The sequence below is a fragment of the Mesoplodon mirus genome (genome assembly GCF_964341445.2).
Source record: "Mesoplodon mirus genome assembly, chromosome: 7".
Classification (NCBI taxonomy): domain Eukaryota; kingdom Metazoa; phylum Chordata; class Mammalia; order Artiodactyla; family Ziphiidae; genus Mesoplodon; species Mesoplodon mirus.
In genome coordinates this window covers 53,148,772-53,173,564 of record NC_138983.1, presented here as the reverse complement: position 1 = coordinate 53,173,564, position 24,793 = coordinate 53,148,772, and the positions used below count along the sequence as shown (strand labels likewise).

The 24,793-nt window shown below is 39.4% G+C and overlaps 1 protein-coding gene across 8 annotated transcripts in view; it reads right to left on the bottom strand.

Annotated features, from left to right (window-relative positions):
• The window catches only part of PAK1 (p21 (RAC1) activated kinase 1), a 235,227-nt gene that overhangs the window by 104,700 nt on the left and 105,734 nt on the right, over window positions 1–24,793 (bottom strand). Inside the window, exon 1 of one of the 8 annotated variants that reach the window (XM_082627872.1) lies at window positions 21,965–22,063. The exons of the other annotated variants lie outside the window; for them this stretch is intronic. The gene's annotated coding sequence lies outside the window, so the exon portion shown is untranslated. Of the gene's footprint in view, window positions 1–21,964; window positions 22,064–24,793 lie in introns of those variants that run through there. 8 annotated transcript variants of the gene reach the window in all.

Here is a 24,793-nt window from a genome sequence, read left to right as displayed (position 1 = left end):
CTATTGCCTTAGCCGATAAGTAGCACAGCTGCAATTTACTCCTACATCTTTCAGACACCAAAAACCTAAGCTCTCAACTACTTTACTAAATTGTTTCTCAAGACAGTTATATACACCATTTCATCTGCCTGAGTCTAAACGCCCTTATGTGAGAGACCAGTGATTAGAAGTCACAGAGCAGCAGATTTTAGTTTTAAGAGCCAAAATGTCAAGCCATGAAAATGACTGCCTCTAGCAATAGAGAGATCTCCATCATGAAAGTATGCAAGCAGATACTGGAGAAATACTTGACAGGAACTTTGCAGAAGAAAGTTAAACATGGGGTAAATGCTGTGTTAGATGCCCTTAAAGGGAACTTTCAGTCCTAAAATTCTACAATTCTCTCCTCACACAACAGAAAGATTAGCAGGTTCTGGAGGGAAAAAAACACCCAAGGAGTTTTCTTTTCCATCCCCCTTCCCTCCTTCCTTCTGTGTTTCCATCACTAGGTCATTCACTTCCAGAGACATCATGGCTATACTACCCTCCTCTTCTCAGGATTTGTCTTCAACTTATGAAGAGGAAATGAGGGGTTACGTTGTCAAGGAAAAACCTACCAGGTATATCTGCAGGGGCCCAGGTCCACACCAGGGAATACTTCTCTCCTAGGACAGTAAGAAATTACGACACTGGCTCCACCCAGCCGTAAGCAAACTCAAGGGAGCCACCAGTTCTCACGGCACACAGGCTGCCGGCCCTCAAAGCACAAAGTTAGGGACCTAGTGTGAACATCTAATCTAGCCCCAGGCACCCAGACTGGCCTAAAATACTCCTGTCATTGGAGAATCAGTTGTTGTAAACTGAGTCCCTGATGCCATCACCTTGGGCCATTTACTGCTTCACTCTGAGCCCGAACAATTCCAATTATAAAATGTACCAACTGTAAAACAAATATATAAGATGATCTGTACAATTTTTCTAGTATTAGTTTTGTTATTCTAACAAATTATAAGAAACTGGTATTCTTATAATTAGCATCTATTCTAAATTCTCAAAGAGGTAGTACAAAAAAAAAGAGGTAGTACAAAAATAACAATAATTAAAAACTTACAAACTAAGTTCACAGACACCCGAAAACACACCAATGGATGTGGTGCTGCCCACCAGAAAGACAACATCCTGCCTCATCCACCAGAACACAGGCAGCACTCCCCTCACCAAGAAGCCTACACAACCCACTGAACCAACCTTACCCACTGGGGGCAGACACCAAAAACAACGGGAACTACGAACCTGCAGCCTGCGAAAAGCAGGCCCCAAACACAATAATTTAAGGAAAATGAGAAGACAGAGAAACACACAGCAGATGAAGGAGCAAGGTAAAAACCCACCAGACCAAACAAATGAAGAGTAAATAGGCAGTCTACCTGAAAAAGAATTCAGAGCAATGATAGTAAAGATGATCCAAAATCTCAGAAATAGAATGAAGAAAATATAAGAAACATTTAACAAGGACCTAGAAGAACTAAAGAGCAAACAAACAATGATGAACAACACAATAAATGAAATGAAAACTTCTCTAGAAGGAATCAATAGCAGAATAACTGAGGCAGAAGAACGGATAAGTGACCTGGAAGACAAAATAGTGGAAATAACTACCAGAGAGCAGAATAAAGAAAAAAGAATGAAAAGAATTGAGGACAGTCTCAGAGACCTCTCAGACAAGATTAAACACAAAAACATTTGAGTTATAGGGGTCCCAGAAGAAGAAGAGAAAAAGAAAGGGACTGAAAAATATTTGAAGAGATTATAGTTGAAAAATTCCCTAATATGGGAAAGGAAATAGTTAATGAAGTCCAGGAAGCACAGAGAGTCCCATACAGGATAAATCCAAGGAAAACACACCAAGACACATGTTAATCAAACTATCAAAAATTAAATACAAAGAAAAAATAGTAAAAGCAGCAAGAGAAAAACAACAAATAACATACAAGGGATTCCCCATAAGGCTAACAGCTGATCTTTCAGCAGAAACTCTGCAAGCCAGAAGGGAGTGGCAGGACATATTTAAAGTGATGAAAGGGAAAAACCTAAAAACAAGATTACTCTACCCAGCAAGGATCTCATTCAGATTCGACAGAGAAATTAAAACCTTTACAGAGAAGCAAAAGCTAATAGAATTCAGCACCACCAAACCAGCTTTACAACAAATGCTGAAGGGACTTCTCTAGGCAAGAAACACAAGAGAAGGAAAAGACCTACAATAACAAACCTAAAACAATTAAGCAAATGGTAATAGAACATAAATATCGATAACTACCTTAAATGTAAATGGATTAAATGCTCCAACCAAAAGACATAGACTGGCTGAATGACTACAGAAACAAGACCTATATATATGCTGACCTAGGGACACATACAGACTGAAACTGAGGGTATGGAAAAAGATATTCCATGCAAATGGAAATCAAAAGAAAGCTGGAGTAGCAATACTCATATCAGACAAAATAGACTTTAAAATAGAGACTATTACAAGAGACAAAGAAGGACACTGCATAATGATCAAGGGAGCAATCCAAGAAGAAGATATAACAGTTGTAAATGCTTATGCATCCAACATAGGAGTACTTCAATACATAAGGCAAATTGTAACAGCCATAAAAGCGGAAATCAACAGCAACACAATAATAGTAGGAGATTTTAACACCCCACTTTCATCAATGGCCAGATCATCAAAATGAAAATAATTAAGGAAACACAGCTTTAAATGATACATTAAACAAGATGGACCTAATTGATATTTATAGGACATTCCATCCAAAAACAACAGAATACACGCTCTTCTCAAGTGCCCATGGAACATTCTCCAGGATAGATCACATCCTGCATCACAAATCAAGCCTTGGTAAATTTAAGAAAACTGAAATTATATCAAGTATCTTTTCCAACCACAATGCTATGAAACTACATATCAATTACAGGAAAAAAACTGAAAAAATACAAACACATGGAAGCTAAACAATACACTGCTAAATAACGAAGAGATCACTGAAGAAATCAAAGATGAAATCAAAAACTACCTAGAAACAGATGACAATGAAAACACGATGACCCAAAACCTATGGGATGCAGCAAAAGCAGTTCTAAGAGGGAACTTTATAGCAATACAATCCTACCTCAAGAATCAAGAAACATCTCAAATAAACAACCTAAACTTATACTTAAAGCAATTACAGAAAGAAGAACAAAAAAACCCCAACATTAGCAGAAGGAAAGAAATCATAAAGATCAGATCAGAAACAAATGAAAAAGAAATGAAGGAAACAATAGCAAAGATAAATAAAACTAAAAGCTGGTTCTTTCAGAAGATAAAGAAAATTGATGAACCATTAGCCAGGCTCGACAAGAAAAAAAGGGAAAAGACTCAAATCAACAGAATTTCAAATGAAAAACAAGAAGTAACAACTGACACTGCAGAAATACAAAGGATCATGAGAGATTACTACAAGCAACTCTATGCCAATAAAAGGGACAACCTGGAAGAAACGGACAAATTCTTAGAAAAGCACAACCTTCCAAGACTGAACCAGGAAGAAACAGAAAATATAAACAGACTAATCACAAGCACTGAAATTGAAACTGTGATTAAAAATCTTCCAACAAACAAAAGCTCAGGACCAGATGGCTTCACAGGCAAATTCTATCAAATATTTAGAGAAGAGCTAAAACCTATCCTTCTCAAACTCTTCCAAAATATAGCAGAGGGAGGAACACTCCCAAACTCATTCTGCGAGGCCACCATCGCCCTGATACTGAAACCAGACAAAGAGTCATGAAGAAAGAAAACTACAGGCCAATATCACTGATGAACACAGATGCTAAAATGCTCAACAAAATATGAGCAAACAGAATCCAAGAGCACATCAGAAGGATCATAAACCATGATCAAGTAGGGTTTATCCCAGGAATGCAAGGATTCTTCAATATATGCAAATCAATCAATGTGATACACCACATTAACAAATTGAAGGATAAAAACCACATGATCATCTCAATAGATGCAGAGAAAGCTTTTGACAAAATTCAACGCCCATTTATGACAAAAACCCTCCAGAAAGTAGGCATAGAGGGAACTTACCTCAATATAATAAAGGCCATATATGACAAACCCACAGCCAATATCATTCTGAATGGTAAAAAACTGAAACCATTTCCTCTAAGATCAGGAACAAGACAAGGTTGTCCCTTCCTGCCACTATTATTCAACATAGTTTTGGAATTTTTAGCCACAGCAATCAGAGAAGAAAAAGAAATAAATGGAATCCAAATCGGAAAAAAAGAAGTAAATCTGTCACTGTTTGCAGATGACATGACACTATACATAGAGAATCCTAAAGATGCTACAGCTAGTCAATGAATTTAGTAAAGTTGCAGGATACAAAATTAATGCACAGAAATCTCTTGCATTCCTATACACTAATGATGAAGAATCTGAAAGAGAAATTAAGGAAACACCTCCATTTACCACTGCAACAAAAAGAATAAAATACCTAGGAATAAACCTACCTAAGGAGGTAAACCACGTGTATGCAGAAAACTACAAGACACTGATGAAAGAAATTAAAGATGATAAAAACAGATGGAAAGATATACCATGTTCTTGGATTGGAAGAATCAACATTGTGAAAATGACTCTACTACCCAAAGCAATCTACAGATTCAATGCAATCCCTATAAAACTACCAATGGCATTTTTCACAGAACTAGAACAAAAAATTGCACAATTTGTATGGAAACACAAAAGATCCCGAATAGCCAAAGCTATATTGAGAAAGAAAAACAGACCGAGAGGAATCAGGCTCCCTGACTTCAGACTATACTACAAAGCTACAGTCATCAAGACAGTACGGTACTGGCACAAAAACAGAAAATAGATCAATGGAACAGGATAGAAAGCCCAGAGTTAAACGCACACACATATGGTTACCTTATTTTTGATAAAGGAGGCAAGAATATACAATGGAGAAAAGACAGTCTCTTCAATAAGTGGTGCTGGGAAAAATGGACAGCTACATGTAAAAGAATGAAATTAGAACACTCCCTAACACCATACACAAAAATAAACTCCAAATGGATTAAAGACCTAAATGTAAAGCCAGACACTATAAAACTCTGAGAGGAAAACACAGGCAGAACACTCTATGAAATAAATCACAGCAAGATCCTTTTTGACCCACCTCCTAGAGAAAGGGAAATAAAAACAAATATAAACAAATGGGATCTAATGAAACTTAAAAGCTTTTGCACAGCAATGGAAACCATAAACAAGATGAAAAGACAACTCTCAGAATGGGAGAAAAAATTTGCAAATGAAGCAACTGACAAAGGATTAATCTCCAAAATATAAAAGCAGCTCATGCTGGGCTTCCCTGGTGGTGCAGTGGTTGGGAGTCCGCCTGCCGATGCAGGGGACATGGGTTCGTGCCCCGGTCCAGGAAGATCCTACATGCCGCGGAGTGGCTAGGCCCGTGAACCATGGCTGCTGAGCCTGCGTGTCCGGAGCCTGTACTCCGCAACAGGAGAGGCCACAACAGTGAGAGGCCCACGTACCGCTAAAAAAAAAAAAAAAAAGCAGCTCATGCAGCTTAATAACAAAAAAACAAACAACCCAGTCCAAAAATGGGCAGAAGACCTAAACAGACATTTCTCCAAAGAAGATATACACATTGCCAACAAACACATGAAAGGATGCTCAACATCACTAATCATTAGAGAAATGCAAATCAAAACTACAATGAGGTATCACCTCACACTGGTCAGAATAGCCATCATCAGAAAGTCTACAAACAATAAATTATGGAGAGGGTGTGGAGAAAAGGGAACACTCTTGCACTGCTGGTGGGAATGTAAATTGATACAGCCACTATGGAGAACAGTATGGAGGTTCCTTAAAAAAGTACAAATAGAACTACCATATGACCCAGCAATCCCACTACTGGGCATATACCCTGAGAAAACCATGATTCAAAAAGAGTCATGTACCGCAATGTTCACTGCAGCACTATTTACAATAGCCAGGACATGGAAGCAATCTAAGTGCCCATTGATAGATGAATGGATAAAGAAGATGTGGCACATATATACAATGGAATATTACTCATCCATAAAAAGAAACAAAATTGAGTTATTTGTAGTGAGGTGGATGGACCTAGAGCCTGTCATACAGAGTGAAGTAAGTCAGAAAGAGAAAAACAAACACAGTATGCTAACACATATATATGGAATCTTAAAAACAGAATGGTCTTGAAGAACCTTGGGCAGGACAGGAATAAAGACACAGACATAGAGAATGGACTTGAGGACACGAGGAGGGGGAAGGGTAAGCTGGGACGAAGTGAGAGAGTGAGAGTGAGAAGTGAGAGTATATACACTACCAAATGTAAAATAGATGGCTAGTGGGAAGCAGGCCCATAGCACACGGAGATCAGCTGGGTGCTTTGTGACCACCTAGAGGGGTGGGATAGGGAGGGTGGGAGGGAGACGCAAGAGGGAGGAGATATGGGGATATATGTATATGTATAGCTGATTCACTTTGTTATACAGCAGAAAGTAACACACCATTGTAAAGCAATTATACTCCAATAAAGATGTTAAAAAAAAAAACTTAGCAACTAGTAAGCATGTATTATGGGGCAGGTACACTACTTTACCTGCTTATCTCCTTTAATCTTCACAGCAATGATAGTTTACATATGAGGAGACAAACTGAGAAAGGTTAAGAAACTTGCCCAAGGTCACATGGGTAAGTGGGAGAGCTAGAGTTTCACCCAAAGCTACTGATTCTTAAATCTAGGCCTTGTTCCACTAAACCATTCATTTCCAGGCTTCTATTCCAAAAAGAATATTTATCTGGAAAGTAAGAGACCAAAGAATAGGGAAAAGATTGCTAGAGATTAGCTTCAATCAGCTGGAAAGATCTGCTTTCTTCAGCAAACAGGAAAATAACAAAAAGTGCTGGAGTCTCCCAAAGACAAGAGCCTTTCTCAATGATGGAAGCAAAATTCATCTCAATACCTCCCACCCCTACCCACTCCATTAGTTTAGTCTACAAAAGATAGATGGGCTTGGGGACAAATTATAGGCCAGGGAAAGTATGTGTACATCTAAATAATTCAAAGGAGGCAGAGGTCAACTTAGAAAACCAGCCCTCTCACTTGCTGCTGACTCATCTAGCCCCCTCCTCTTCCAGGAAGTCTGTTCCATGACCTCTACCTCTCCAAAGAAGGCCTTCACTCTCCTAGATCTGGATCCTGATTCCTGAAGAAGCTACACCACCTTAGAAATGGAAGATGCAGCCATCAGCAATGAATGTCCACCTCTCACAACACTGGCCTAAAACAAAAAACTAAAGAGGAAAGGGTGAGAAAAAAGTCTAAGTTTCTTAGGAACTGCACTGCTAAGGACCAGTGTCTTAGGGAACAAATGTCTTAGGAGACATCCAGGCCCACTGTTCTGTTGTAGAAATGCAGAAAGGAGGGTACTCCAGCACCCCTGAGGCAACTGCTTACCCAATGGCAGCAGAAAAACCAACCTCTTTCTTTACACAGAGAAGTCTTTTGAGATCACTCAATCCAGGGATTTCCAAGCTTTTTTTTAAAGCCTCTCAACCTCTTCTTCCAATCAAATCTTATGGAAACACCAATACTTAAACAGATAAAAAGTAGAACTGCTCTGGCTGAAAAGGAGATGGGGAAGTTCTATTTCCTCAGCCTCTTTCCTCTTCCTAATCTCACCCCCATATTCTGTGAGGTTGCACTTCAAAACCCTGAGACTCTAGTTTAACACTACCATGTTACACTTAAGGAAACTAGGGTCCAGAGAAAACATGTCTTTGTCAAGATCACACAGTCAGTTAGTGCCAAAGCTGGAACTCAAATTCAGATGTGCTGACTTATAGGGCAGTCGATTTCCCATATCATCACACTACTCCTTTGGGATAATCACATGAAAATGAATATGAAAGCATTTTTAAAGCACTAAGTGCACAGGCCTTTACAGTTCCCTCAGCGAAATTTCTCTAAGGATAAAATAATTGTAATGCTCAGACTTCTAAGGACAATTTCACCACATACAACAGCACCCAACAGCAAAGAAATCCTCTCGTGTTCCCAACCCCTCAGTAAAGTGTCTGACTATCTATAAAAACAGGCATGATTATGTCACCAACTTAGACTGATAGTAGATAATTGAGACTCAGGAGGCTTCTGAAGGATTCCCTGCTCCCTGCGTCCTGAGAAATCATCCCTTAAAGACATATGGGAATTCTCCTGGCATCCACCATGCATGAAACATGGAACAGAATCTGCACCTGTACATTACAGTTAACTCCTTAATAAATGATGTGTATAGGCTAGGCCTCAAAGATTTTCTACAACTGTGGTAGCTAGCCTCCAAGAAAAATACCCTGCCTCCTGGTATTTGCACCCCGTGTAACCTTTCCTACTTGGTAGAAGGGTCAGTATGTATGATCAAAAGAATACAGTAGAAGTGACGGCATGTCACTTCTGAAATCAGATTATAAAAGACATTGCACCTTCTGTTTTGGTTGCTCTCTCCTCTCTCTGATCACTTGCTATGGGGAAGCCAGGTGACATGCTGTAAGCTGCCCTATGGAGAGGCCACGTGGCAAGGAACAGAAGATGTCAGCTTGTTAACAGCCAGCAAGAAACTGAGGCTGGCCAACAACCAGATGAGTGAGTGTGGAAGGGGATCCGCTAGGCCCAGTTGAGCCTCCAGATACCTGCAACCCTGGGTAACAGCTTGACTGTAACCTCATTAGAGACACTGAGCCAGAACCACTCAGCCTAGCCACTCTCAGATTCCTCACGCTTAGAGACTGTGTGAGATGATAAATGTTTATTTTTTAAGCTGCTCAGTTTCAGAGGCAATTTATTTACACAGCAATTTAACTAATACAACCACAAAACTAAGGTTTCCTGGGTTTACATCAGAAAGCCCGTTATGAAACCAAAAGTCCCTCTGAAACAAAACCCAAGGCCTCAAGGGTTGGGGCTTCTCCTTAAATAATAACTGTCTCCATTCCTTATTCATAAGGTGACCAGTTGCAAGTCACTTCATGTCTCTTACCTGTGATTTCCTTGTTGAATATATAGGGACATTTTCCTTGCAGAGTATTGTGAGGATTAAATGGGAATAGTTTGTAAAAGTATCTTTAAAATAGTTGGAACTATATAAATTAAAGTTGTTACAAAGACCCTGGAAGGTAACCCACCAAGCCCACGCCTAACAGCAACTAAAAGGACATGACTCTGCTCAATGAAGTCAAATGGAAAGGCCTCTTCTAGGCCACTTATCCAACTGTATTAAAAGTATCCCCTCTATCACTGCCTCTCATAATAACAATAGGAAAAAATTAGCAGTGCTTGATATTACATATCAAGCATAGTGCTAAATGTTATCTCATTATTTTCTCATTTAATGCTACATTTAACCCATAGAGAAAATGAAAGAGGTTTAAATGATTTGGTTAGTAATGGAGCCAGGATTGAACTTCATATCCATGCAACTCCAAAGACCATGTTCTTTCCACTAAACCAATATGCTGTTCACTACACCAAGGAGCCTGAAAGTATCCAGTACAGAAGGCATACAGGAACAACTTAACAAAAGAGCTGATAAAATGAAAGAGACAGGAAGAAAAATCACCTTTCAAGTTAATGGGGAAATTAAAAGATTCAGGAGATGTAGAGTCTGGTCCTGTCTAGGGCACCAAGCAATTGTAACACCTTGGACAAGTTATCTGTCATTGAAAAATTTTTAAACCCTCAGATTTACATAGTACTTTGGAATCTACAAAGCATTCTGAAGTACCCACAAATATTTGATTGTCACAGCAACCCTGGAAGGTAGTTTTAATCATCTCCATTCTATAAATGAAAAAACTGAGACTAAGAATTCCAGTAATTTGCCCATGGTTATTAGACAGCTGGTACATGCCAGAGATAATATACCTAGATTTCTTTATTCTCAGAAGTACCTGAGACTCAAAAGGTTTAGGGAATGCTCAAAGGTCACAACAAAGACAAGAATCCCATTTACTTTTTATTCCCCTAATCCAGTGAGCTACAAACTGGATATGCAAACCAGACAGGCAAACCTGGAGAACTTTTAAAAAACACTAATGCCTGGGCCCCATAACTACCCCTGCCCCCTCCTCCCCCCACAAAAAAATTTAATTTATTTGGTCCTGGGGGGAGAGGGGTGGCAGGGATCTGAGTATCAACGTATTTTTAAGCCTTCTAGGACTAGCCACACTTGAGAACTACTGCCCTAACCCCAAGAGCCACGGGTTAAGAAATGTCATGATCCACCCTCATTTCCTAATGTGAAATTCTCTGAGTGAAGTCATCTACTTTTACATTTACAAAGCAAAACAACTTCTATTATTATAAACAACTATCTAAGTTAAAATAATTTAATTTCTATTACCTAGAATACATTTTTATGCACCATGCAATCAATATCTTAATGGTCAAGACTGGTTATGTGACATGCAGCAATAAAATTGCTTATAGAAAGAGAAAAGCTGCCCACAAGAGTATACTATGAACAAAACAACTAAGAAAAAAATTGAAGTAATCTTTTATCTCTAAATGTCCCTTCTTGGGGATCTCAGAACTCCTTGGTTCCACTAAGATGAATTTCCTGGAGCATCCTCTAATGAGGGTTTGGATACTGCAAAGACTTGTCTCATAATATTTCCACTTCTCTCTGTTAATTCAAGTCTTACCTGACCAAGTTCTTTCCTTAACCATCAAGCCCACTGTTATGGGTTTAAATTGTGTCTCCCAAAAAAAGATTTGTCGAAGTCCTAACTGCTAGTACATCAGAATGTGACTGTATTTGGAAATAGGGTCTTTACAGAGGTAATCAAATTAAAATGAGGTAATGAGGGTCAGCCCTAACCCAATACAGCTGCTGTCCTTATAAGGGGGAAATTTTGACACAAGAGACAGATACACACAGAGAGAAGACTGTGAAGAGACACAGGGAGAAGATGTTCACCTACAAGCCAAGGAATGCCTGAGACTTCCAGAAGCTAAGGAGAGGACTGGAACAAATCCTTCCCTTGTACCTTCATGGGGAGCATGGCCCTGCCAACACCTTGAGTTCAGACTTTCGGTTTCCAAAATTGTAAGGTTATAACTTTCTGTTGTTCTAAGCCAACCAGTTTTTGGTACTTTGTTACAGCAGCCCTAGGAAACTAATCATCTACCTTTCACTAAATTCTCAAAGTTTGTACCCAGTTTATTTGGTGGAACTGTTTAATTTTTTTTTTATCATATGCATCCTACCTTCCTAATGAAAGCAAAGCCTCTCAAGGAGAGGAACACCATTTTATACATCTTCTGTATCATCTACCACTCTTAGGGAAAGACTGACCTCGGAAAAAGTATTCAGGAAACATTTGTTCACTTGATTACTTTCTGGAAAATGTTCAACAACCACTGCTGGTTGTTTCATAATTTGATAACCAGAAAATCACTTTTCCTACTTCTATAATTCTGTCACATTGGAATTAGCTATTTTAAAATCAACATTCTTTTTCATGAGCTTTTTATATATCTATTATATAGATAATACCGCATACTCTCTAGTACCCATAAATAAAAATTTCACAAAATCGTAGAATCATGTATTGTGTGGGACTGGAAGAGAGCTTACAGACCATCTAGTGCAGTCCTGAACTAATATCTTCTTCAGTGTATACAATATCATTTCTCTCTCTTTTATGGTAAATGCCACATTCTCCCTTGCCCATTGTATTAGTTATTGGTCTACAGGGCTCCTTCTCATTACCCACCCACCCACCACTAGGCTATAAGTATATCGAAGGTTGAGGAAAAAAAAGTAGCAACATCAAAACAGTACCAATTTTTAGTCCAAAAAGAAAAATATACTGGTGAGATACTTTAACAGAATTAAACATTGAGGTACCTTAAATAGGTTAGGTCCTGAAGACCCCACAGCTGCCTGGGATGACAGGAAGTAGAGATTCCAAACAGCTCTCAGAAATTCACTCCAGTAGCTCTCAAAAGGGCAGACACTGTTTTCTGCTTAACTGACATAAATGTATTAATAGTACCCAAACCTCAGACTAAGAACAACAGTCTGGTCAAGTATCTTGTTGTTCCACGTCGCCACTAGTATAAAGAGAAGTCCAAGCCAGCATCAGAAAAACACTAACTCAGACTTCCAGAGAACTTCTCAGTTCCCAATAGGCTCCAATGACTTCCTAAAGGAGTCCTCTAGGTTTGTGCTGAAATCCAGAGAAAGGGCTGAGCAACACTAAAAGACATCAACACATTTTCAAACTGGTGAACTCCTGTTCATTTCACACTCAAGTGTCAGCTCCTCTATGGAGTCTTTACTGCCTCTCCTCCTCCCTTCCCCCTTCTTGCTTAGATAACACTTTGTACATCCCTCTATTATATATTCATCACTGAATGTTACAGTAATTCTAGTGTCTCTCTCTGTCTTGCTAGAGCAGACACACAATAATCGTGGCTGCAAAAAGCAAAAAGCTGCTTCTTCTCATGCTAAGACCTCAGTTACCCTGGCTTATCTTAATTCCAGGAGGAAAAGAAAAATAAGGGTGAAATATTTTCAAATAGCTGCCTGTTTACTGTGCATTGTCTAAGAGCCATGGATTTCCACACTGTGATTCCTCTTTTTTTTCAAGTATCATGCTCTGGTCGATATGGTAGGCCGGTTCAGACAGACTTTAAAACACCCAGTCCTGTTTGTCTGAGTCCTAAGGCCTTAATCATCCTGAACAAGGGGCTGGAAGTTAGTATTAAAGGATCAGTGCTCTTCAGGAATCAGGAAAATCTCAGACTCCTTAGGACAGTAAGGGTAGAAAGAACTCAGAGGGCACCCAGCCAACTTCCTCATTTTACAGAGAGAGAAACTGAGGTCCAAAAAGGGTAAAGGATTTGGTCAAGGTCCCATAATCCACTGCAAGCAAACTCATGTTTTGATTCCCAGTTCAGTGCAACTTCTGATATATCTTTTCTCTTTTTAAAAAAATTTTCAATCTCAAAAATGAGTCACAGGAAGGTAACTTGTCCAAGGCCATATACCTAGTAGATGATGAAGCCAAGATTTGAACCCAGGACATCTCCTGGGAAGATCTATTCTCTCATTTACTCTCAAGGTGAAGTTTTTGCAACTCCATATATAAATGCAACTTTACGTTCTGTTCCTTTAACTTCCTTTGAAGTTTGCTTCTAGTTAAATTTGGCAAATTAAAAACACATTTACCTATGTTCTCCCCCAAAATCACACTAAAATGACACTAAAGATATATATATATATATTTTAAAGGTAGAAACCTAAACAAGGAAGAGAATGGGTGAGGGGACATCAGAAGACAAGACATTTCAACAGAATTTTAGACTATCCATAATGAATGGGGTATTTGTAACAAAAAAAGAATGGCAAAAAAAAAGCTTCAACCCAGAGCCTTGCATGGTCCCTAGGCAGCAGAGATGTGTGGTACCTGGAGAGCAGGATCACATCCCCCGGAAAGAATCACTGGATTAGAACGCATAAAGGAACAGGCCTAGGAAGTACAAATCACTTGCTCAAACTCACATAGGGCTAACAAGAGCTTGAACCTTGGTCTTCATATTTTTGTTACCCTTCTGTAACTCATTTGCTATTAGTCAGACTTCAGAGAATAAAAGGATGACTCAATAGCCCATGTCACAAAACAAGGAGACAGAGGTGTTTCCCAAGGTCTACCTTTTGTCCTCCTTTACCAACTCCAAAAAGTACTTTGTGTTTAGGCTCTCCCTGATGAGAGCTTAGGCTGTTCAAACAGTTGGGGTAAGAACCCCATATTCCAATTCATGTTCCAATTGTCTGACTGTACAGCTCTGAAGATGTAGGTTACCAGCACCTGACAAAAATATGACAAAGCTTGGAAACGAAAGATTTCAAAAGCACTAACAATGTTTCAGGTCAAATCTGAGCTCATCCCCCTCGCCTATGATAGTGTGAGAGAGGCAGCTTTTCACCCCTTTTTAGAACAGAACATGCCCAAAAGTAGGTGTTGTTATATCTGCCAACCAGCTAAAACAGTTTAATTTTAAATGCCAAATTACAGGGTTGCCTACAGAACCAATTAAGGCATTAATGACTCTAAGGCCATTTCTTAATACAGCAATAATGTGAGTGCCACAGCTATTTGAACCCTACTCCCATTTGAACTCATGTCCATCACTGCATTAAACACATCTACATACTCAATTTGTGTTTTTCTGATGTGCACAGAAAGAATACTGAATTAGGAGTCAGAAGGATAGTTCTAAACACAGCTCAAGCTTTGGAGTCAGCAAACAAGTTTGAATCCCAGTCCTCTGAGTCCTAATCTCTCTGGGCCTCAGTTACTTCATATGTAATACCTACATGAGAGAACTAGTGTAAGGATTGAGAGTATCTATAAAAGGCAACTTGCACAGCAATAAGGCACTCAATAAATGTTAGTTTCTTCTTTTATTGATCAACTGGTAAATACCAGGTACTTCCAACCTTCAAAGGGCTGATTGTTCTGAGTAAATGTTTAGGGTGAGATAGGATAGATGAACAAATAATTCCAATATAATATAGTACAAATAAGTATAATACAACACAATAAATGCTGTTATAGCCATTGGAACAAAGTATCACATAAACACTGGGGGAAAAAAAGGATACTAATTGTGTCCGAAACAGGAGGAGAGTATCAGGGAAGGTATGAGAGACAGAGACATCTGAACTGGGCCTTGAAGGTTTTGAGTAGCACAGCAAGCAAAGGAAAACATCTTAAACAAAAGAAACCATGAAAAGCAAGTTAGGGAGATATGAAAGAGAACATATGGCTTATTTAAGCAACAGTGACAAAACTTAAGAGAGTAGAAGTGGATGGGTTACACAGGAGCAGAAGATTAGCATAAAGAAGGGCCAGGGGCTTCCCTGGTGGCGCAGTGGTTGAGAGTCCGCCTGCCGATGCAGGGGACACGGGTTCATGCCCCGGTCCGGGAAGATCCCACACACCACGGAGCGGCTGGGCCAGTGAGCCATGGCCGCTGAGCCTGTGCGTCTGGAGCCTGTGCTCCGCAACGGGAGAGGCCACAACAGTGAGAGGCCCGCGTACTGCAAAAAAAAAAAAAAAAAAAAAAAAAGAAGGGCCTACCCACAGGAGTATTTTACTGAGAGAAAAGTGGTATGAGGGGCAAGGAGAGGTAGTCATCTGAGAAGCTCTTGAAGAAAATATTTACCAGAGAGGAACAGAAATATAATCACCATTATGATTATAAAGGATTGCAATATGGAGGACAGCTTGAATTTATTTTGTATGACCCAAAGGTCAGACCTAGGAAGGTGGATGAAGATTAAAGAGTGACACAAAAATGGCCTAGGAATATTAATCACGTACAAAGTAAGCCATTTGGAAGTGAAAAGGAAATATCCGTTCTTTAAGTGGTGAAATTAGCCCAGGGAGCTCAAGGAAGAAACTCTTATCTATTGGCTAAGGAACCCAGACTTTCTCTTCCTCTTTGGGGACAGGACTAGACTTGATGGGCATCTGGTGCAACCAGGTTTGAGGAAGGTGCTTCCGCCACTTCCTGAAGCCTTACACAATTCAGTTCAACCTCAAAAGGGAATGCTAGCCCACACAGAAACAGCCTAAAAAGAAAACTAAAGCAGGCAATAGACTTTAAGGGAAACTAGGCAGTGGGCTTAAAGAAAGAGGGTCAATGAGAATGCAGAACATCAGAGGCATCAATTCTCTGTCACCACGTTAATGGTGGAAGTAAGCAATGGAACAGCTGCAGACCATTATCTACATGTCTGAGGTGTGGGAGCCATAGAGGTCATCCAGTCCAACACTTCACTGTACAGAGTTAACTGAAGCCCAGAGAAGGGCAGGGAGAGCTATGCCTAAAAACAATTTAACATACACTTTACACTTCAGCAGGCTCTTTGACTTGTATTATCTCAATTTGCCTCAAGGCAAAACAGTGAAGGAGGTGTTATTTTCCCAATGACACACTAAGTTCTTTAGAGCATTATAAAGTTTGCGTTAGTTACCCTTATGGATTTCTGCAGTATATAAATGCTTTCCTTTCCGATCCTATGGGTTATTAAAAAAAAAATTCACCTTGAGGACTGGGGTTCTCCCCAGGCAAATAATGCAGACTAGGAAACAGTTTCTTAATACCTCATCCCTATTGCCCTACTCTCTGAGTCTACGACTTTCCAGTATATAAACTGTTCAATAAAAATTATTCTCTTTCAATTCCTGTACTGAGAATAGGAAACAGATTTGAATCAGATAAGACCCCTGCCTTCAAGAAGCTCCCATTTGGTAAGGAAGACAGACTTGGCAATCAGTGATTATCTTTGAGTCATAAAGACATGGGTTCAAATCCTGGATCTACCCTTTGCTAGCTAAGGCAAGTCATTTCCTTTATCTAAACTCCATATTCTGTATCTGTGTAACTGAGGGCAATATCAACAGCTTAGCTCAAAAAGCTACTTGTTAGCATTTGGTAAGATAATGTATTTAAAGCACGCAGAAGAATGTCTGATGGTGGAGCTGGTGAGAGATTAGGGGCCACCAAGGATTTATGGACCCCTATGGGTCACAGCAGTTCTCCACTTCAGATATTCATTCTTTCAATAAAAAATACATTGTATATATACTGTAAGTCGGGTGTTCGGAGCAACAGAGGACTTAGAGATAGTCCCATGACTTTGAGGCACTTACAGTGTCAGAGACTGAGATCATAATGAAAAAAGTTTTCACCGTTAAGGTCCTGACATACTGATATTCTGTGGGCTGCAGGCAGTGGTGACCAAAAATAGTACCACTTATCCCATTTCCATTTTTCCTCCCAAGTTTCCCAGCCACCAAGTTTCCTCCACCTCTTCTTCAATCAATTCACCATATTCAATGCCTGCCATCTCCAGAGGCCCTTCTCTGGATTGAAGAGCCTGAGCATAGGCCACTACAGTTCAGAATAGAAACCTGACTAACAGCAAACCCCACACCCTACCCCATCTACAGCCTCTGAATCAGACTCTACAAAATAGTTTTAAAGCCCCAGAATAAGTGCTGCTATATCTCTGTTAAGCCTTTAAAGGAACAGTTCTGAGAAGACAGAACTAAGTCATCTGAGAAGATCTCAAACACTCACTGAACACTTCTTATATGCCAGGCACCATTTTGAATGCTTTACATACACTAATGCCCTCAAAACAACTCTGCAAGGGAGCCACTATTGTCCCAATTTTACAAAGGAAAAACTGTGTTCACAGAAATTAAGTGACTTGTCCTAAAATCACAGTTTATAGGTGATGGAGGTGAAATCCATAAGCAAATTGGCCTTCCTTTTATCCACTGCATCTCACATGGTATTCTAATAATAACCCTGTGAGGCAGGTAAGAAAGTATCAGCATTATCCTATTGTACAAAGGAAGAAACTGCTGCTTAAGGAAGTGATATTACTTTCTGAGGAACAAGTCAGTAAGTGGCAGAGCCATGGCTTTTACTCAGATCTTTTGCCCTCAAATCTGTGCTCTTCTCACTATCCCACATTTACTCTTTCACTGCCTTGCAGAACGGTATAGTAGAAATAAACTTAACAGAGTCAGAAGGGCTGAGATGTGGTCCTGACTCTGGAACTAACTTATTGTATATATATATTTTTTAATTGTATAATATTAAGTGAGTAATTTTCCTCCTCTTGGCCTCAGTTTTCTCATTCATAAAGTAAGGGTATTAGATTGGATAACCCTTAGGTTCCCCTTTAGCTGGAAATCTAGGTTTTAATTAGCACCAACAAGACTAGAAGCAGTTTCTCTGGTTTCCTTGCCACCCAACAGTAACTCTCTAAAAGAAAAAAGAAAAATTAACTGTTATTTGTAGTGATAAGGTGAGAAGTGCTCAGCACCACGGAGTAGAAATTACCCATTCAATTTCATTCCTTCCTTCTTCGAACACCCTACATGTAAACATAGAAAGGCCACAAGCTACCTAATAACACAACACTGGCACCTCCTCTAAGTGGCACATTTAATAACATGCCAAGTATGTCTAGGAGTGAAGAGTATGTTCATGGCAGGGCCCTTCTTCCCACTGTTGGAGTCATAACACTTCTAGTCACTAGGTAAGCTTCCTAGGTTGGGACATCAGCTCTGCTTCACTTACAGCAGACCAGGCTTACGAGTTTAAATCCCACCAGATATAAACAATTTACAAGTGACTCTTGACTATTTAATATTATAGAACAAAAAATGAAATTTAACCCCAGATGTAATTCTTCCATGCCAAGAAAACAGAAGAGGGCAAGAAGCAGGACCCAAGACTGGATAAATTACTTCCCTGTCTTAGTTTCTTTATATATAAAGTAAGGGAGAGAGTCCAAACCAATCCTAAACACCTTTCCCATTGTAACCTAATATGAATTTATAAATATTCTATATTTAGATAATGTGAAATGTGTAAAAAACAAAAAGTAGGAGGAAGAGGGCATAGTGTTACACATTAAAATGACCTCAGATAAGAAAATTCTTAAAAATGCCAAGGCAGAACATAAAATATGTATGGTCACATCACCCCCCAACACATATTAGTTATAAAAGCAAAAAGAAAAATCTATAGCCCTGTGACAGCTGAAGTAAATAATTCACATAATTCCCTCAGGAAAAGACTGCTGAGGCAGAAGACCATTGCTCATGCAGTTAAACCAGAGTTGATCTGAATATAAATATGATCTGAATATGATCAGATCTGAAACAATTGGAAATTGTTTCCTGAAACCAGGAAGTTGTCTTAAGAGGAAAGACAATCCTAAGGGAGCAAGCCTCCCCTTGACCTCAGAATAAAGTTCATACTGCTTTAGCCAAGCATCATCATTTTCAGTAAATATTTACTTATTATACGCTAAACAATGAACTAAGTGCTTCCACATACTTTTTGCTCATTTAATTCTCCCAACACTCCAGTAGATATAGTCCCTATTTTACAGAAGAGGACTTTGAAGCTCAAAGAGGTAAAAAGACCAGGATGAGAACCCAATCTCTGACTCCAAGTTCAATGTACTTTCTACTTCATCCCTATTATAATCTATCTCCTTCACTGTACAGGTCCCTCACACATCCCTTGCTAGTCTGAAATCTCACAACAAGCTTGTGAGGCAGACATTCAAGTTTCCTCATGAACTGATCCCTACTCACCTTTATAGTTTTGAAATGGATGCTACTGGCTAGCCAGCATCCATTCCCCTCTTCCTCCCTCCCAATAGAGCCCTGAGTTTTATCCAGTATTCATTCCTCAGTAGCCAATGTAACTAAGGCACAAGGCATCTGGCACATCCCTTGAAACTCTTGTAGTTCAGGGATGGGTAAGTGGCCTAAGGTGGTTCAATTGCACTAAAGAGGAAATTTTGTCCATTTTGGGAGATGAAGTCAGTGTCTGCCTCTGTCTCTCTCTGCCTCTTTCTGCCTCTCTCCCTGTCTCCCTCCCTTTCCCCCTACACCTCTGTCATGTATCTATATCTCTCTCATCCACTGGTTAACAAAGAGACTTAGCTCCTCCAACTGTTTCTATCAATTTACCACCATGAAGGAAGGCAGCTTGGGAATATAAGTAACACAATCTTTTACTTTTGTGTTGTTATAATTTTCAACTTATATAAATTTCAATATGATATAAGCCAAATTTGAGTCAGAATTGCTGCTTACAGAATTCCAAATTATACAGAATTCGGTAACAGAAGATGGTACAAGCCACCTGAATACTCTCTACAGTGGAATCTGTAAATTGCTTTGCTCAACACCTATTCTAACCCCTTTCTAGCTTTGAGTACTTCAGAGATTGGAAAGCAAAAAAAACCTGTATTTCCCAGACTCCCTCCTAAAAGTCATTTAGGTTCTGCTAATCAGATGCTCTCACACTAGATACTGATTTGTAACTATGTATTAGATGAGTGGAGAGACTGGGCACAGGACACCCCTTTTGCTGGAACAAACTGCAACAGAGGCAGCACAGTTCTAGATCTAGCAGTTGTAGCAACAGCTGCCTGATTCTGCAGCTTCTAGATTATGGCAAAGACAGCAGCATCCTTGAGAGCTTTATTCTTTGGTGCAGTTTGGAAAGTTTATTCCTGGAAGCTCAGCCTGGGTCCATTTCTTCTGTTCTCCCAAAGACTCTTTCATCTCTCTGGTATCCTTTAATAAATCAATTTTCCTTGAACTTGCTAGAGTGGATTCTGTTACTTGCCCCACTAATAAGAACCCTGACCAGTAAACTACCCTACACTAAAGATAACATATAATATTTGCCATCATGTTCGCATAACAACTGACCCTTTCCTTCCTTGTCTTTGCATCAACTCTTCCCTCAGTGTGGAACGTCCTCCTGCACAATCATCCCATTTGCAAAAGTTGCCCACTTCCTCCATGAAGAGATTTACATAATGAGGAATTAATCACAGAAGAAAGGAAGAAAACCAACTTGACAGAGGAAGACTGAGCCCTGAAGAATGAGCAGTATGACATCTGGCAGAGAAGGGGCAAGGAGGAAGGAGGGAGTGTTTCAAGTATAAAGAATAACATTCACAAAGGCAATAAAGTACCTCTTGCCACCAAGGACTGACCCTACAAATTCACAACTTCTTAGAGCTGGGAATGATGCTATAGCATATACTGAGTTTTGCTAAAAAATTAATGTTGAATACAAGTGATTTTTATAGTCAGTTGTCAGTAATTAATAAGCACTAATAACTGTGTACAAAAAACGACTACATTAGGAGCTATAGGGAAATTCCCAAAGGAGAGATCACAGTCTTCCACTCTTAAAAGATTTACAGTAGAGAGAGAAACAAAGACATCTGAAAAGATCAAGGATACAACACAAATACTACAAAGACAAGTGCAAATTCATATAAACAACTGTAAAGAAAAAAGTTTCAAGTCACTAGAGTATCTAATAATAGGTGTTATTCAGAGAAAATTTTTCTAAAAGAATTCATTAATACACCAAATACTTACTAAACATCTACTATATGCTAAAAATTATTTTAGTTGCTGAGGAAACAGAGAAGCAAGCACAAGGTCCTTGCTTTTACACGGCTTAAATTCTAACTGAAGGAGAATTAGGAACAAAGGTTTCAAGGACAGGGCTGTAAATTAAAGCACTGGTCATTAGGCTCATTTTCACTTCCCTATCCTGTAATATGGATAATTAATGGTAGCCAACATTTATTGAGCACTTGTTTTGTGCCAGAATCTGCTAAGTGCTTTACAATTATTACCTCATGTAATCCTGGTAACAAACCTATGAAGTAGGTGTTACTGTTAATACCACTTTAAGGATAAGGACACTAAAACTACAGAGGTTAGGTAACTGCCCCCAGATCAGAGAGTCAGGAATTGGCAGGGCCATAGGATTCCAAGTCAGGTCAGTAGCAGAGGTTTTTAACAGCTACACAATATAGAGGACAAAATTATAATTATGTGAGATAGAGCTTTGTTAAAATAGGAGGCATGGAACTGTTAATGTGGCATGAGGTTGACCATCTCTGAGGGTTTTTGTTTCCTTATGCCATAAAATGAGGGGTTAGATTCCCTAAGCAATGGTCACTTTCAGCTTCCATTTCTACGGTTTCAAAAACAATGTCAAAAATTTTTCAGGTGCCTAGTCCAGTTGTTGTTAGTGAAAAGGTACTTTGAAAGCTGACACTATACTGTTCTTATCCACCGGCTGAGACCCTGTGTTTCCATGCTTTCATTAAAGGGCATATTAGCATTATATTAATTGGCATAAACAGCTGTAGCATAAACCTCCTGCAGAATAGAAGGCTGGCAGCACAGAGAACAAAGGGAGAGGCAAGAAAGCAATGATTGGCTGACCTGGATTCATCTAGGTCAGGCATGGCATTTGGTCCCTCTGCATTTCTAAGTTCTCGTGAATGTGGATGCCCAGGCAGCAGCCCAAAGCCTTCCTCATTTCCATCTCAATCTCTAGGAAGAATTACAATGAGAACAAGAGCTATTGCAGCAGAGACCAGACTCTGAATATTAAAGTACACACTAGGCAGGAGCTAGCAAAAGGAAGAATATGAGATGTTCTCTATTTGGACATAACAAAGTATAACAGTCAAACCCTACACACTCACCTGCCATACAAACTGTACCAAACGGTACCTTTTATTTTTAGCCATGCAGCGCGGTTTGTGGGATCTTAGCTCCCCTCCCCAAACAGTACCTTTTCAAGACACTCTTCCAAATCTCTTCAATTACTGTTCACTTCTTCCTAACCCTTTGCTTTATTAGGTATCTCCTATGTGCCAGACTCTGAGCTAGGCCCCATAGGAATATAATGAATAATGCACAATCCCCAACATCAGGGAAATAAATCTAATGGGGGACAAGTGCATACAAAGGGATTCTTATTATCTGTATAACTAATACCCAGAAATGCCACTTAAGTTAACTGATGAAGGACAAAACTACAATTAAATAAAATAAATAAAAAGTAGATGGGGCCTTTAATTTATCAAAATAAGTATAAAACAAAATTTTGTAATTTGTAATTTAACAAAATTTAAGCTATAATTGCCACTAAGGTAATTCTTAAACCAAAGAACATCGGTCATTTCACATTTGGCTTTCAGAACACGTTGATGAGAGGATCAGTTTTGTAAAAATATTCAGGAGCTTCACCAAGTTTTGCCAAGGGTCTCTCTTAATCCTTTGTTACTCATTGTCCTCTGAATCTTCTATTATGACATTACTCAAGTTAATTTTTCCTTCAATTTTAAACTGGTCTAATTTTACCTAATCCTCATTTGTCAATGACTTTCGTGTGTGTGGTTCAAGCCATTCTCCAATATCACTTTATTTCAAATTCATAAAATTCTTTGTTTTGCAGAAATTTCAGTTTTCATTTTAGAATCTACTTGCATCATATTGTTAGATGTTAGTTATCCTACCATTTGAAATGAGCTTACTGACAAGGAGAGTGAGGAGGACAGAGTCCAGTGGTGAGCAGGGAGGGATGTCTGAGTGGGGAGTAATTTTATAAGTGATCAGTTCCTATGGATAACAAATGAACATCTATATATCTAATTTTAGTGCACAGGACCAAAAGAGTGCTATGGAAATTCAAAAAAGCTTAATAAATATTTGTTGAATGAGTGGATAAATTATTTTATTCAATAATTCAACAAGCATTTATCAAGAGCCTAGTACATGCCAGACACTGTTCAAGATACTGAGTATACAGCAAGGAACAAAACAAAGTACTACCTGTCTTAGTCCATTTGGGCTGCTATAACAGAATAACATAGACTAGGTGGCTTACAAACAAAAGAAATTTACTTCTCACAGTTCTGGAGGCTAAGAAGTTCAAAATCAAAGCACCGGAAGATTCAGTGTCTGGTGAGAACCCTTTTCCTGGTTCATAGATAGCCATTTTCTCTCTCACATAGCAGAAGGGGAGAAGGAGCTCTCTAGGTCTATTTTATAAGGACACTAATCCTATTCATGAGGGCTCCACCCTCATGACCTAATCACCTCTCAAAGGCCCCACCACCAAATATTACCACTTTGGGCATTTGGATTTAACATATGAATTTGGGGGAGGGCTTCCCTGGTGGTGCAGTGGTTGAGAGTCCGCCTGCCGATGCAGGGGACACGGGTTCGTGCCCCGGTCTGGGAAGATCCCACATGCCGTGGAGGAGCTAGGCCTGTGAGCCACGGCCGCTGAGCCTGCACGTCCGGAGCCTGTGCTCCACAACGGGAGAGGCCACAACAGTGAGAGGCCCGCATACCGCAAAAAGAAAAAAAAAAGAATTTGGGGGAGACATAAACATTTAGTCTATAGCATACCATCAAGGAATTTATAGTCATGAATAGGTGGATGAGGGCTGCAAGCCTACATGGAAGAAATGGCAGCCCAGTTGGATCTTGAAGAATGAAGAGCTTTAACAGCACAGAGGAAAAAGGAATTCCAGGCTGAGGGAACAAAGTGATATAACATATGAAAGTATAGTAAACTCAGTCTTTTTAGGGATGGATTAGGGTCAAGAGAGATGAGGCTGAAGAAGTAGGTGGGGTCAAAGTGTAATGTTCCCTGAATAACAAACCAATTTACATGTTATCCTACCAGCAATGGGGATACACTGATGGCTTTTGAGAAAAACAGTAACATGATCAGAAAAATTACTCCAGGCAGAATAATGGATGAATAAGAGGGCAGAAAGACTGGTGGCCAGCACTATGGAGAACAGTATGGAGGTTCCTCAAAAAACTAAAAATAGAGTTGCCATATGATCCAGCAATCCCACACCTGGGCACATATCCAGACAAAACTATAATTGAAAAGATACATGTACCCCTATGTTCACAGCAGCACTATTTCCAAGAGCCAAGACATGGAAACAACCTAAATGTCCACCGACAGATGAATGGATAAAGAAGATGTGGAATATATATACACAATGAAATATTACTCAGCCATAAAAAGAATGAAATAATGCCATTTTCAGCAACATGGATGGACCTAGAGATTATCATACTAAGTGAAGTAAGTCAGAAAGAGAAAGACACATACCATATGATATCACTTATATGTGGAATCTAAAATATAACACAAATGAACTTATCTATGAAACAGAAACAGACTCATAGATATAAAAAACAGACTTGTGGTTGCCAAGGGAGAGAAGGGGTTGGGGG